The sequence below is a fragment of the Nanorana parkeri genome, unplaced genomic scaffold, assembly GCF_000935625.1.
Source record: "Nanorana parkeri isolate BGI_ZX_2015 unplaced genomic scaffold, ASM93562v1 scaffold373, whole genome shotgun sequence".
Taxonomy (NCBI): Eukaryota; Metazoa; Chordata; class Amphibia; order Anura; family Dicroglossidae; genus Nanorana; species Nanorana parkeri.
The window spans coordinates 434,382-445,625 of record NW_017306641.1 but is presented as its reverse complement, the minus strand read 5'-3'; the positions used below and the strand labels follow the sequence as shown (position 1 = coordinate 445,625).

The following is an 11,244-nucleotide window of genomic DNA, read 5'->3' as shown; positions in this document are numbered from 1 at the left end:
GCGCGGCAAATATGCCCCAAATAAGCTCCTGTACTTCTTTGGGCGTAGATCGTTTTGTAGCACGTTCATACGGCCTGTAATACGCCCAGGTGTGAACCATACCCATAGGAAATAAGCGTTTTGCAGAGCGTAGGAGCGCGCTACAAAACGCCCAGGTGTGAACCGGGCCTTAGGGGAAGTGGTTCCCTCACTTATGTGATTCACAAGCGACACAATCACTCATCTGATATTCCAGTAGCTGCTGGATGGAGGTCATTGGCATCAAGTCTCATGACAACAACATAATTCTTTACATATCTGCATGTAGCCTAATTGAACATAATTTCCTTATAATGGTAATTATAATTCTTTGAGACAAAGATAGTGCAAAATAGAGCAATTCTAGCAACTAGACTGGGGAGAGAAAGGTTGTAAAGAACATACAACTAAAAGTGTATCTGACCAATGAAGTGGGGGAAGGTTAGAACTCCCGTCTGGTTTTATTGCGGTCTACAGTTAATAGGAAATCCCAAATTTTAGAAGGGTAATTGGAACAGGAAGTCATGAGAAATCTTCCACTATAGAAATATGCAGGCTGCCATTTGCTTCCTGAAAATTCTATTTACAGGCAGTCCCCGAGTTGCAAACATCGACTTGTACACGACTCCTATGTACAAACGGAGGCTATTACTGTACAGCAGAGGTAGTTGTAATGCTACCAGAATCTTGCTGATGAGGAGTGTCCACCTTTTTTGGGTCTGGTTTGTAGTACTGTACATACATTACAGGAAGTTGGCTCTTCCGGGTCACTGTGAGGTTTTTACTGCTGTCTGTATCCTCATTAGAAAGATTTAATCTCACTTCCTGTCCTTGGGACAACCAGAAGTGAGAGGAAATCTACCCCTAGGAAGGAAATTCACTGCTGTAAGAGTATTCATGGGAAAAAGGTGTCTCTACTGAAGTTTTATCACCAATCCTTGTTTCCACGACAACCCAAAATGTTCAAAATCCAATTGTCACAGGGACAGAAAGTGAGGTGAAGTCTTCTGAACAGGGGCACACAGAGCAAAACAAACATTACAGTGGGTTAGCTCTTCCCTATGCTATCCAATACTAAAAAAAAAAAAAATGGGCTTAAAAAATTTACCTGTTTCAATTTACTTACAAATTCAACTTTTGTAAGTATTCAACAAGAACAAACCTACAGACCCTATCTTGTTGGTAACCCGGGGACAGCCTGTACTTGGCTTTCTGTGGCTTCATTTTTTTGGCTTCATTTTTTTTTCTCAGTGACCTAGAGCAAGCGTGCAGATCTTGTATTGAGGCTTAAAGAAGAACTTGCGCTGGGGCTATCCCCGCACTGCAAGGGTTAAGTGCTAGTTTCCGTCTAGGGAGAAAAACAAAAAGGTTATACTCACCAGAACTCGGGAGCCAGCTCCCAGACCGGTTCCTGCCGCCTGTCTCCTCTGGAATGTCTCCATACACTGTATAGAACGTGATGACTCGCAGGGCCTTGGACTGCTGGAGTGGAGAGGGAGCGAGTGAGGTTCAGGGGAGTATAACCATTTTATTTTCCTCCCTAGACCAAAGCGAGCACTTGGTGGTTACAAGGTTTAAGAATAATGTTGCCTGGAGTTCTTCTTTAACTGGTTACTGATGTGTTCCTGCTTTGTGACTCGGACAACCGTGTAACTAGCACTTCGCAGCAGGCACGCTCCTCATGCCATATTACAGTGCTGTGTGCCTGATGGTCCTCTCCACAAATCTTACATCGCTGTGACCGTGGAAGGATGTGCCTTACTGACATACTATGCCAACTCCATTTTTTAGACTTGACTTGGCAAACAAGACATGGCAAGGACTGGTATTTCATTTGTATGGATTGTAAGTTCTAGCGTTTTGCCTTGGCCTGTCCTTGTATCCGCATAAACACTTAAGTGTTAGCTATAAATATTGTTTATAATGACCCAGCAGAATTATGAAAGATCAAGGTAAAAGGAAAAAGATTTATGTGCATTAATAGTGTATGGAGCGTTGAGCATTTTGATCCGATTGTGCTTTGCAGAGTGTTATTTCAAAGTCAGCCTTCTTGCAGTTCTACAGAGAGAGGAGACATGACGGTGCTGGCTTGGACTTTCTGTTCTGCGGTGACGGGACTGATGGCGGTGGTGTATGATGGCTGAAGAATGCATTCCATGACTGATGGCGGTGGTGTATGATGGCTGAAGAATGCATTCCATGTACCTGGTTTGGGTCAGAATAGCGTGAGCAGTACAGTGTTTACATAGTGGGTGTTGTTACATCTACAGTATGTGAGTGAAGTGTATAGATCATGCTACCAGGTTGCAGCTATCATCACACAGAGCTGAGATTCTTCATTAGGCTAGGGGTCACGTGTTTTTGCGCATTTCTACACGCGTTTGTGATGCATGTTTTTGCACACGGTTTATGCACATAAATCAAGTTGCCCGTTTTTTTGTGAGCAATTTTTAGCTCATTGACGTTAATTAGCAAAGACGTGTAAAACGTACACAAAAACAGCAAACACACGTTTTCAAGCGGTTCCTGTTGAGTCTATGTGTAAAGGACTTACCTGTCCAAGCTCCAGTGACAGGCATTTTGCTTTTTGCGACAAAATGCTCAGATGTGAACAGGGCTCTAGAAATTGATTTTTTGGGGGCACATTTTTTGTGTTTTTTTAGGGCAGAAAAAACGCTACAAAATGCTCAATGTGAACAAGGCCTTAAAGTTATGTCTAACTAATGTTAGTTATGTGCCATAGTTCTGTCGTCTTCATCCAGGAGGTCAGAAAACCTGCAAGTGTTCAGATTTGGTGCAACCATTTCTGTAGACCCTAGCATGGGAAGCTTTTCATGCTTCTTGGATGTGGGCACTAATAAAATCTCACAGATCTGTACAACACTTGAATATCTCTATTTCTCAGGAGTTGATATGAAGAAAAAAGAAAAGACCACTTGATCCATCTTCAATGTTTTCTGTTCATAGCAATGGTGTCCCAATCTCCATCACATGGTACATATCCAGGGTGACTGACACTTTCCCTCCGCATTGATCAAAAAGCTCTTTATAAGTACTTCAGGTTAATGCTATGGGTTCCATCATTGTGCATGTAAAACACTTGATAAAATCTGATATAATGCAGATATCAGCACTTCAGTATCCTTCACCCTCACAATGATGCATTTTGATTCAGCACCTCTGCCGCATTGTGACTGAAAGCACGTGTAGAGCTGAGACGGCTCCTATTTTCACATCTATTTCTCAGGTTTACTGTCCACTCTAGGGACTACATGAAGCTTGGCATGCAATCTTTGTAACAAAATATTATAAACCCGATGCTTTCCATGGAGCTGACAATAAAGAAGTTCAATCCTAACTGTCAATTGCTGAAATGGACACTTCAGCAAGGTCAGACAAGAAGAACGGATGAAATTGTCAGAGCTCCATGCTTTGCTGTGGGGTGCGGTCATTATTCAGAAAAGTGGAAACTCTTACTTTTTTATCTAGTGTTAAAGTTTTGTTTCAAAAAAAATAAATGTTGTATGTGAGTGCTGAATAGGAGCTGCACATACATTTATTACTAGGGATTCACCGATGGCGGTTTTTCGGTATCGAGTAACGCCATTTTTTTTTCTTCGGTGCTTGCCGATACCAAGTCCCATTATGGAAGCCAGGCGGCATGTATTGACCTGCCACCTGGTTTCCTGATTAGTCAGGAAGCTGGGCGACGTGTAAAGACTTGCCACACGGCATGAAGCTGGCTTTCTAGCCAATCATAAAGCCGGGGGGCGGGAAATGACTTGTCGTCCGGCTTCCTGATTGGCCAGCTTCCCCACCAATCAGGAAGCCGGGCAGCATGCAATGACTCGCCGCCTGGCTTCCTGATACTGGAAGCTCCGGTATCAGCCTAGGCATTAGAGCATTTGGGCGAATACGAGTACTTGCCCAAATACTTGGCATCGGTAATAGTATCAGTGCATCCCTAATTTTGAGCTTCATTTATTCTGCATAGGCCTAATGATGCTAAAGTAATCCTTTTTGAAAACTTGTGCACCTAGACTGAGTATGTGGTTTAAAAGCAGAGGTTGTCTTCAGTGAAAAACTGCATGTCAAAAGGATCAATAAATCCAGAAATGTAGGCAGCTGATACAAACTTGCCTCTTAATCCTCCAAATTAGTCAATGAAAGTGTATGTAAACCTTCGTGTCTGTGAAGGTTCTCATTCATCCAGGTCATGGTATATCTGTAAAAAATAAGTCGCAGCAACTGGACTTGCTGTATTTTTCTTGAAGATGTTTCACTGGTTATCCAACCAGCTTTCTCAATTCAGAATGGAGAAAGCTGGTTGGATGACCAGTGAAACATCTTCAAGAAAAATACAGCAAGTCCAGTTGCCGTGACTTATTTTTTACAGATATGTAAACCTTCACTACAAAAAAAAAAGGTTGTATGTGGGTCTGGTTAAAGCATTGGCACTTTTTTCCCCTCTTTAGGGTTCCTTCCCTTCATAAGTATATGCATTGCCAGCTCCAGAAATAGGAGGATAATGGTGTCTCTCCATGGACTATATACAGCAGTAGCCTTGTTACCCTTATCTGTTGGCTCCCCTGTGCACAATTACTGGATATGAAGTTGGACTTCTCCAGTTGAGACTGGAATGTTCATGTTCTTGTGCATCAGCATGTGTAATCATGCACAGATGAAACATACAAGTAAAGTTGACAACACTGCTGCTGCATACAGCCCATTGCAAGGTGCGTTGTCGCCCTTATTGGTTCGATGAGCTACTGCTGTGCACAGTGACTGGACATTCTGAAATCACAGGATGCTGACCCATTGAGCCTCACTTGGAGGATCATTACTCTATGGTAACATGCACATGCCACCATGTACTTCTATATAAAAAGTCCTAAAACTGTTGAAACTGTTCCCATAATGTGCTGCTGTTCAAAAAAGAGGCAAAAATGCACTTCCTAAATTAAGTTACTAAAATAAAAAGTCTTGTGCTAGAACTTCAGATGAGTCCAAGGCTGGGCACACACCTTACAACCATCGCAAGACTTTTCTCTTGCGATGGTTGTAAGGTACTTAAAAAAACGTACAATCTGCCCATGTTGCATAGGCAGATCGTACTTGCGATGATCGCAAGCCACGCCCCCTGAGGGGCGGGCTTCCGATGACCGCAATGCCGAACGGGCAGTGTGCGCTTGCGCACACCGGCCCGTACGGCTGTTATCGTACGGACATGCCACAAACCCGCCGAACATCGTACGATGCTCGGCGGGTTTTCGAACATGTCCGTAAGTTTAAAGTCGTGCGACCTTACAGTAGTAGAGGTCGCACGGCTTCCACACACCTTACGATAATCGTACGATCGCGGGATTTCCCGCGATTATCGTACGATTATCGTAAGGTGTGTGGGCACCCCAACAAAGGGTTTAAATACACTTGAATGTGATTTAGTGGCCTCAGTGGCTATGAGGAAGGTAAAGGGGCAGAGTCAGGTTTAACATGCCTGCAAAAGTCGATTTTTGTCTAAAATTCAGCTGGCTATATCTCTGGACCTAATGATTGCTTGGACATGCGACTTTCACTGAAGGCAACCTTTGCTTATGCTGTTTTCATCCTTTGGTCAGCTTGAACTGTCTGGGTTCCTGAGCATTTTATTATAAAATAACGTGTCATATTTTCATGAGTATACCTGTACATTGGGAAATTTTTAGCAACCCTGGCAAACAATTGCCTGGATAACAACATTTCCATTGACTTGTTTACATACATGGCTTAAAACCTTTTTTTAGTTCCCTTTTAAATTTTTGATTTGTGTAAAAAAACAAACGTCTAATATTCCTCAATTCTTCTTTTGACAGATCACCAACAAAGCCGGCAACATTCACTTTGCAGGTAAGCATGCTCATGTTTGGAAGACTGTATAAATGAGTTACTGGATTGTTATTTTATCAGAAGAATACTTATTCCACAGAAAAGTGGGCATTTTTGACCTTTTGATGGGTTGAAGAATGAGGCTGAATTGTGGGACTCTTGCATCAGACCTATATGTATGTCAACCATTGCAAACCTTTACTTATTGTGTCCCTAGCAAATAAAATAACAATGGGCTGAATTTTCTACACTTGCTAGTTCTAGTTATCTTCTATGGCAGAGCAACATGCTGATCTGGTTGAGCCTAAAGATGCCTTGATAACCATTTTGCTAATACAGATAGGTAATAGCAATTGTGTGTAATCGGTGGCCCCTTGATATTGGGTCAGCCAGCAGCGGCCAATAGGCTCCATTAACACGCTATCCATATAAATGTTACACCAACCTTACTTGCGAAGAACTGAATGTAGGATGTTGCTGCTAGCTTCTCTGTCAGCAAGATGCTTCTGCCTTTGAGTGTAATTTAGGTATGACCGTCTGATTGAGAAGAACTGCAAACTACACACACACACACACACACACACCACTTTATTAGGTACACCTGTTCAATTGCTTGATAACACAAATTACTAATCAGCCAATCACACGGCAGCAACACAATGCATTTAGGCATCTAGACATGGTGAAGACGACTTTCTGAAGTTCAAACTGAGCACCAGAATGGGGAAGAAAGGGGATTTAAGTGACTTTGAACTTGGCATGGTTGTTGGTGCCAGATGGGCTGGTCTGAGTATTTCAGAAACTGCTGATCTACTGGGATTTTCACACACAACCATCTCTTGGGTATACAGAGAATGATCTGAAAAAAAGAAGATATTTAGTGAGCGTCAGTTGTGTGGATAAAAATGCTTTGTTGATGTCAGAGGAGAATGGGCAGACTGGTTTGAGATGGCTGAAATAAGCACTCATTACAACCAAGGTATGCAGAATACCATCTCTGAACGCACAACACATTGAACCAGATGGGCTACAGCAGCAGAAGACCACACCAGGTGCCACTCCTGTCAGCTACGAACAGGAAACGGAGGCTACCATTTGCACAGGCTCTGATGAGTCTCGATTTCAGCTGTGACATTCAGATGGTAGGGTCAGAATTTGGCGTAAACAACATGAAAGCATGGATCCATCCTGACTTGTAGCAACGGTTCAGGCTGGTGGAGGTGGTGTAATGGTGTGGGGGATATTTTCTTGGCACTCTTTGGGCCTGTGATGCTATCATGTCAATATGGACCAAAATCTCTGAGGATTGTTTCCAACACCTTGTTGAATCTATGCCACGAAGAATTAAGGCAGTTCTGAAGACAAAAGGGGTCCAACCCGGTACTAGCAAGGTGTACCTAATAATAAAGTGGCTGGTGAGTGTATATTAGTCAGTCTTGCAGAACTAAACCCCCGGAGTTGCTTATCTTTGCTGCTCTCTCTATTGATTTTCATTTTTTTATAAATATATTTTTGGTTATTAAAGATTTTAAAAAAACAGTCAGGGATAACAGTAAAAAATAATGTTGCTATTGAACCATAATGAAAAGTAAATCTTCCTATTAGAGGCTGTAGTTGTGAGCCAGTGTGTTTTCTTTGTCTCCCCATTAATTAGCCTGTTTAGATAAAGGAACATGATATGCTGCTTTAATACAGCCACCTGCACCGCTATTTGTCTGGCCTTGCTGGTCTCTTTTCTTATGTGATTTATAGTTTTCCACTGAGGGATGTGCTGGATATAGCCACACACCCTCCTGTCTTCCTCCTGCCTAAAGTCTGTACTCTGTTATAGTTCGGGGAGGCATTCAGTACTGCAGCTCTGTTGAGACTTTCTGGGTATTGGACACAACTGTACATAGTGATGTTCAATATGAAGGTTAGTTTCGGCTACATGGGACAGCGAGTGGGCACGATACACATTCAGTGTTTGGAAGATTGGGACACTAGAAACTGGCCTACTGTTGGATAATTGCACGGCTGCTTGAAGTTCTCGGCCATTTCCCTGTTTTTCTTGATGGTGAATGCAGCAATAAATCTTTACCCTGGAAATAATGTCAAAGCTTGTGCTTTTCTTCACCAACTCCATATACAAAGCTTTTATGGACCATTCTTCTTCAAGCCAATATTTTGTATGTGTACATTTTGTACAAAAAGCATTTTTCTGCAGAAGTGTCTTGCTAGAATTGTAATCCAATACCTATCTTCAGTAAAAAAATAAATAATGTATAGATATTTTTTTGGAGCAGTGTGGCTCTGGAAGGTCTCAGGAGAGGTGTGCATTTGTTCAGATAAGATGTGGTTGGGAATTTTAAGCTATTTCAAATGCTGATTAAATCTCTTACAGTGGATGCTGCTCCTTGATGTTTAACATTTTTAGTTTTCTGTAGAATCAACTGGTCCCCTGAGCACTGGCCAGATTTGCTGGTCTGAGTATTTCAGAAACTGCTGATCTACTGGGATTTTCACGCAGAACCATCTCTGATATCCTGCTTTAGGGTGACTCTTTTCCCCTGCAGGGCCTTGTCGAGCCACCCTTTTGTGTGTGCTAGTAAGCTGTGTGTGCCTACACACCGCAAGGCAAGTCAGTCCCTTGCCCCTCCGTCTGCCTCATTTCTTTTTTTCTACTTGCTCCCTCCCCCCTCTTTTTCCCCTCTCTATCTCCTCCTTTTTCCCCTCTTTTTATTTTGTCATTGTGTCTGACACAAACTAATCTTTAGCAAACCTTGTACCAAGCTGAATTTCTGTGTTTAGTCAGTGAGCTAGGAATGTGACTGTGCCAGGAGGAGGGTGGCTTGCAGGCTTGTCATAGAGGAAGTGGTTCGACCCAAATCAATTGCGGTAAATTCTAAAAGGTGACTCACATTCCACGCTGCAAGGGAGCCAATTTCTGTACTGAATGCCACTGCAAGCAACCTTCCTCTGTGCACATTAAATGTGTGACAGGTCATGCATTATGTCTGTGTATTACAGTGATACCTGCTATTTGTAGGTACAGGCTTCAATGTCTTCTCTTTCATGTTTTGAGAGTCAAACTTGTGTTTTTGCTTTCCATACGAGTGAGTGATCTATTTTCTGAAATGGTCCAGGTATTTTTTTAATTAAAGCAAATTTAACATGCAGTATTTGTAGCCAGACATACTCTTGTGCATGCATCATCAATGGCACATTTTATTCACAATGGGCAATAAAATGTAGATCCTGTTATCTTTTTGTTCACCTAGTACATGCAGGATCTGGTGCCTTGTTTTAATTCTGCTTAAAAACCTATAAAGAACTCTGGAAATGTTTTTTTATCAACTTTGCTGTGGGGCTACCCCTGCACTGAAAGGGTTAAGTGCTCGTTTTTGTCTAGGTTAAAAAAACAAAACACAGATCTACTCACCCAAAGCTCCAAGCTGACTTCTTCTTAGACCGGTCCCTGGAATGTCTCTCCCCCTCCTCTGCAGCGGTCTATGAGGATGCTGGGGTCCATGAGGATGCTGAGGAACATTACAATGTGCTGTGGAGGAGGGGGCAGGCTGGAAGGAGTGCTGTGACTGCTGGCCGGCTTGGAGCTTCAGGTGAATATATCTTTGTTTTTTTAGTACACAGACACCAACAACCACTTAACCCTTGCAGTGTAGCCCCACTGCAAGGGCTAATAAAAAAAAAAAATTCCCAGGGTTCTGCTTTAAATTCTACATGTTAAATTATTAGCTAAATTGAGGGTCCACTAAACCCGCAACGCAACAGTGAGACCTATCTGCAGTGGTCCAATACATGCCCCCCTTCCCCACCTGATGAGTCACAGCTAGAACCAGGCAATCGGCAGGAGATATAAGCTTTGTGCATGTAGAGATGAAGAGATCCGCAGCACAAAATACAATTTTTTTTTTTTATAAATGTGAAAAGTCTTTTCTTAAATAATTGGCAGTTTGGTATACACAGCACTTTGGCAAATGAAATGTAATCAATGTAGGGTTTATCTCTACTTTAAGACCCTGTAAATATTAAAATAGATGTAATCCATTTAGGGTTTATATTTAATTTGCCTCCTATTTTGCTATGGCCTCCCATTAAAATAAATGTTAAGTGCATCTACACTTAGTTTTCTCTTCCTGAGAATCCCAGCGCAATGTCCCAAAACCTGTTGATCTTGTCAGTGAAGTCCAACCAATGTGGCAACGATGGTGCACTCTCTTGAATTCCAAGCAGAGTTGCCACTCTTGTGCTTGCACTGCAGAGGGATGAGAAAATGTTGCAGTGGGCTAGCGGCATGGTCATTGCTGATTCTCAAGCCTGTGTTTTGTCAATCTGTAGCTGATCACACCTAGTCCTACTCACTGCATTGACCGCACTGCCTCTGTCAGTTGTCATTGTAGGCTGCAGTTTCTGGTAGGGGAGCGTGTGATAAACAAATGGAGGACCGGGCCAAGTCTGTATGTCTGTCTGTCTGTCTCTATGTAAACAGCATACCTAAAAATGATGACCTTTTTTAGATGAAGGCCATTGTGCAGTGTGAAAGTAGAGTGACACACTTAGGCCTCATTCACACTGCCGCGCGTACGTGCATATTGTATCATATGCAAATAAATGGCTCCATACACATAGCTGCGTATGGAGCCATATATTTGCGTAGCGTAAAAATGCACAAAAACATAATGGAACCGAGATGCGTCCGGGCAGCGTATTTCTGTGTATTTTACGCGCATATATGCATGTTTTTCGCGCGTATATAGTTTGTTAAAATCTCTATTACGAATGATTGCATTCTGGGAATGCATATAGTTCACGCATATACGTGCGTATACATAGGAGCATATACGCAATATACAATTTTGCTCTTGCGTTGTGTGTGAATGAGGCCTTAGGCACAGACTGAGCTTCTTCTCATAGTCGCCAGAATCGCTTCTGTTGTAAAGCTGACAGTCGGCTCTACAAGTTTAAACAGAGTCCCTGCGGCAAAAGTCGCCGGGAGTCTGTTTAAACAGCCCCGATGCTGGCGACGTACACTGTACGTCGTCAGTCACGAAGGGGTTAATATTGCAATGCTTCTAAATCTTAGACCCTTTGTTAGGACAGATGGTGTAGAAATCTAGTTTACAACTGATCATGAAATCTGCCAGCACAGTACAGGCGGGTTATTTGAGCAAACATAACTCCCTACAACCCCCCTCTAGCCCTCTCCTTATTACAAGTGCAAAAATGTTAAGTTATGCTATGTGAATGGGAACATGTAACAAATACAGTATCAAAGTGGAAATACACTTCAAAGAACTCGGGGCAATTCAAAATGTAACCCTTGCAGTAGGGCTACTACCGTTGTTCAAGTATTCATTTCTT

The 11,244-nt window shown here is 42.4% G+C and overlaps 1 protein-coding gene across 1 annotated transcript in view; it reads left to right on the top strand.

The window, feature by feature from the left end:
• WDR44 (WD repeat domain 44) overlaps positions 1-11,244 on the top strand; it is an 87,755-nt gene that overhangs the window by 33,625 nt on the left and 42,886 nt on the right. The gene's annotated exons all lie outside the window — the stretch shown is intronic.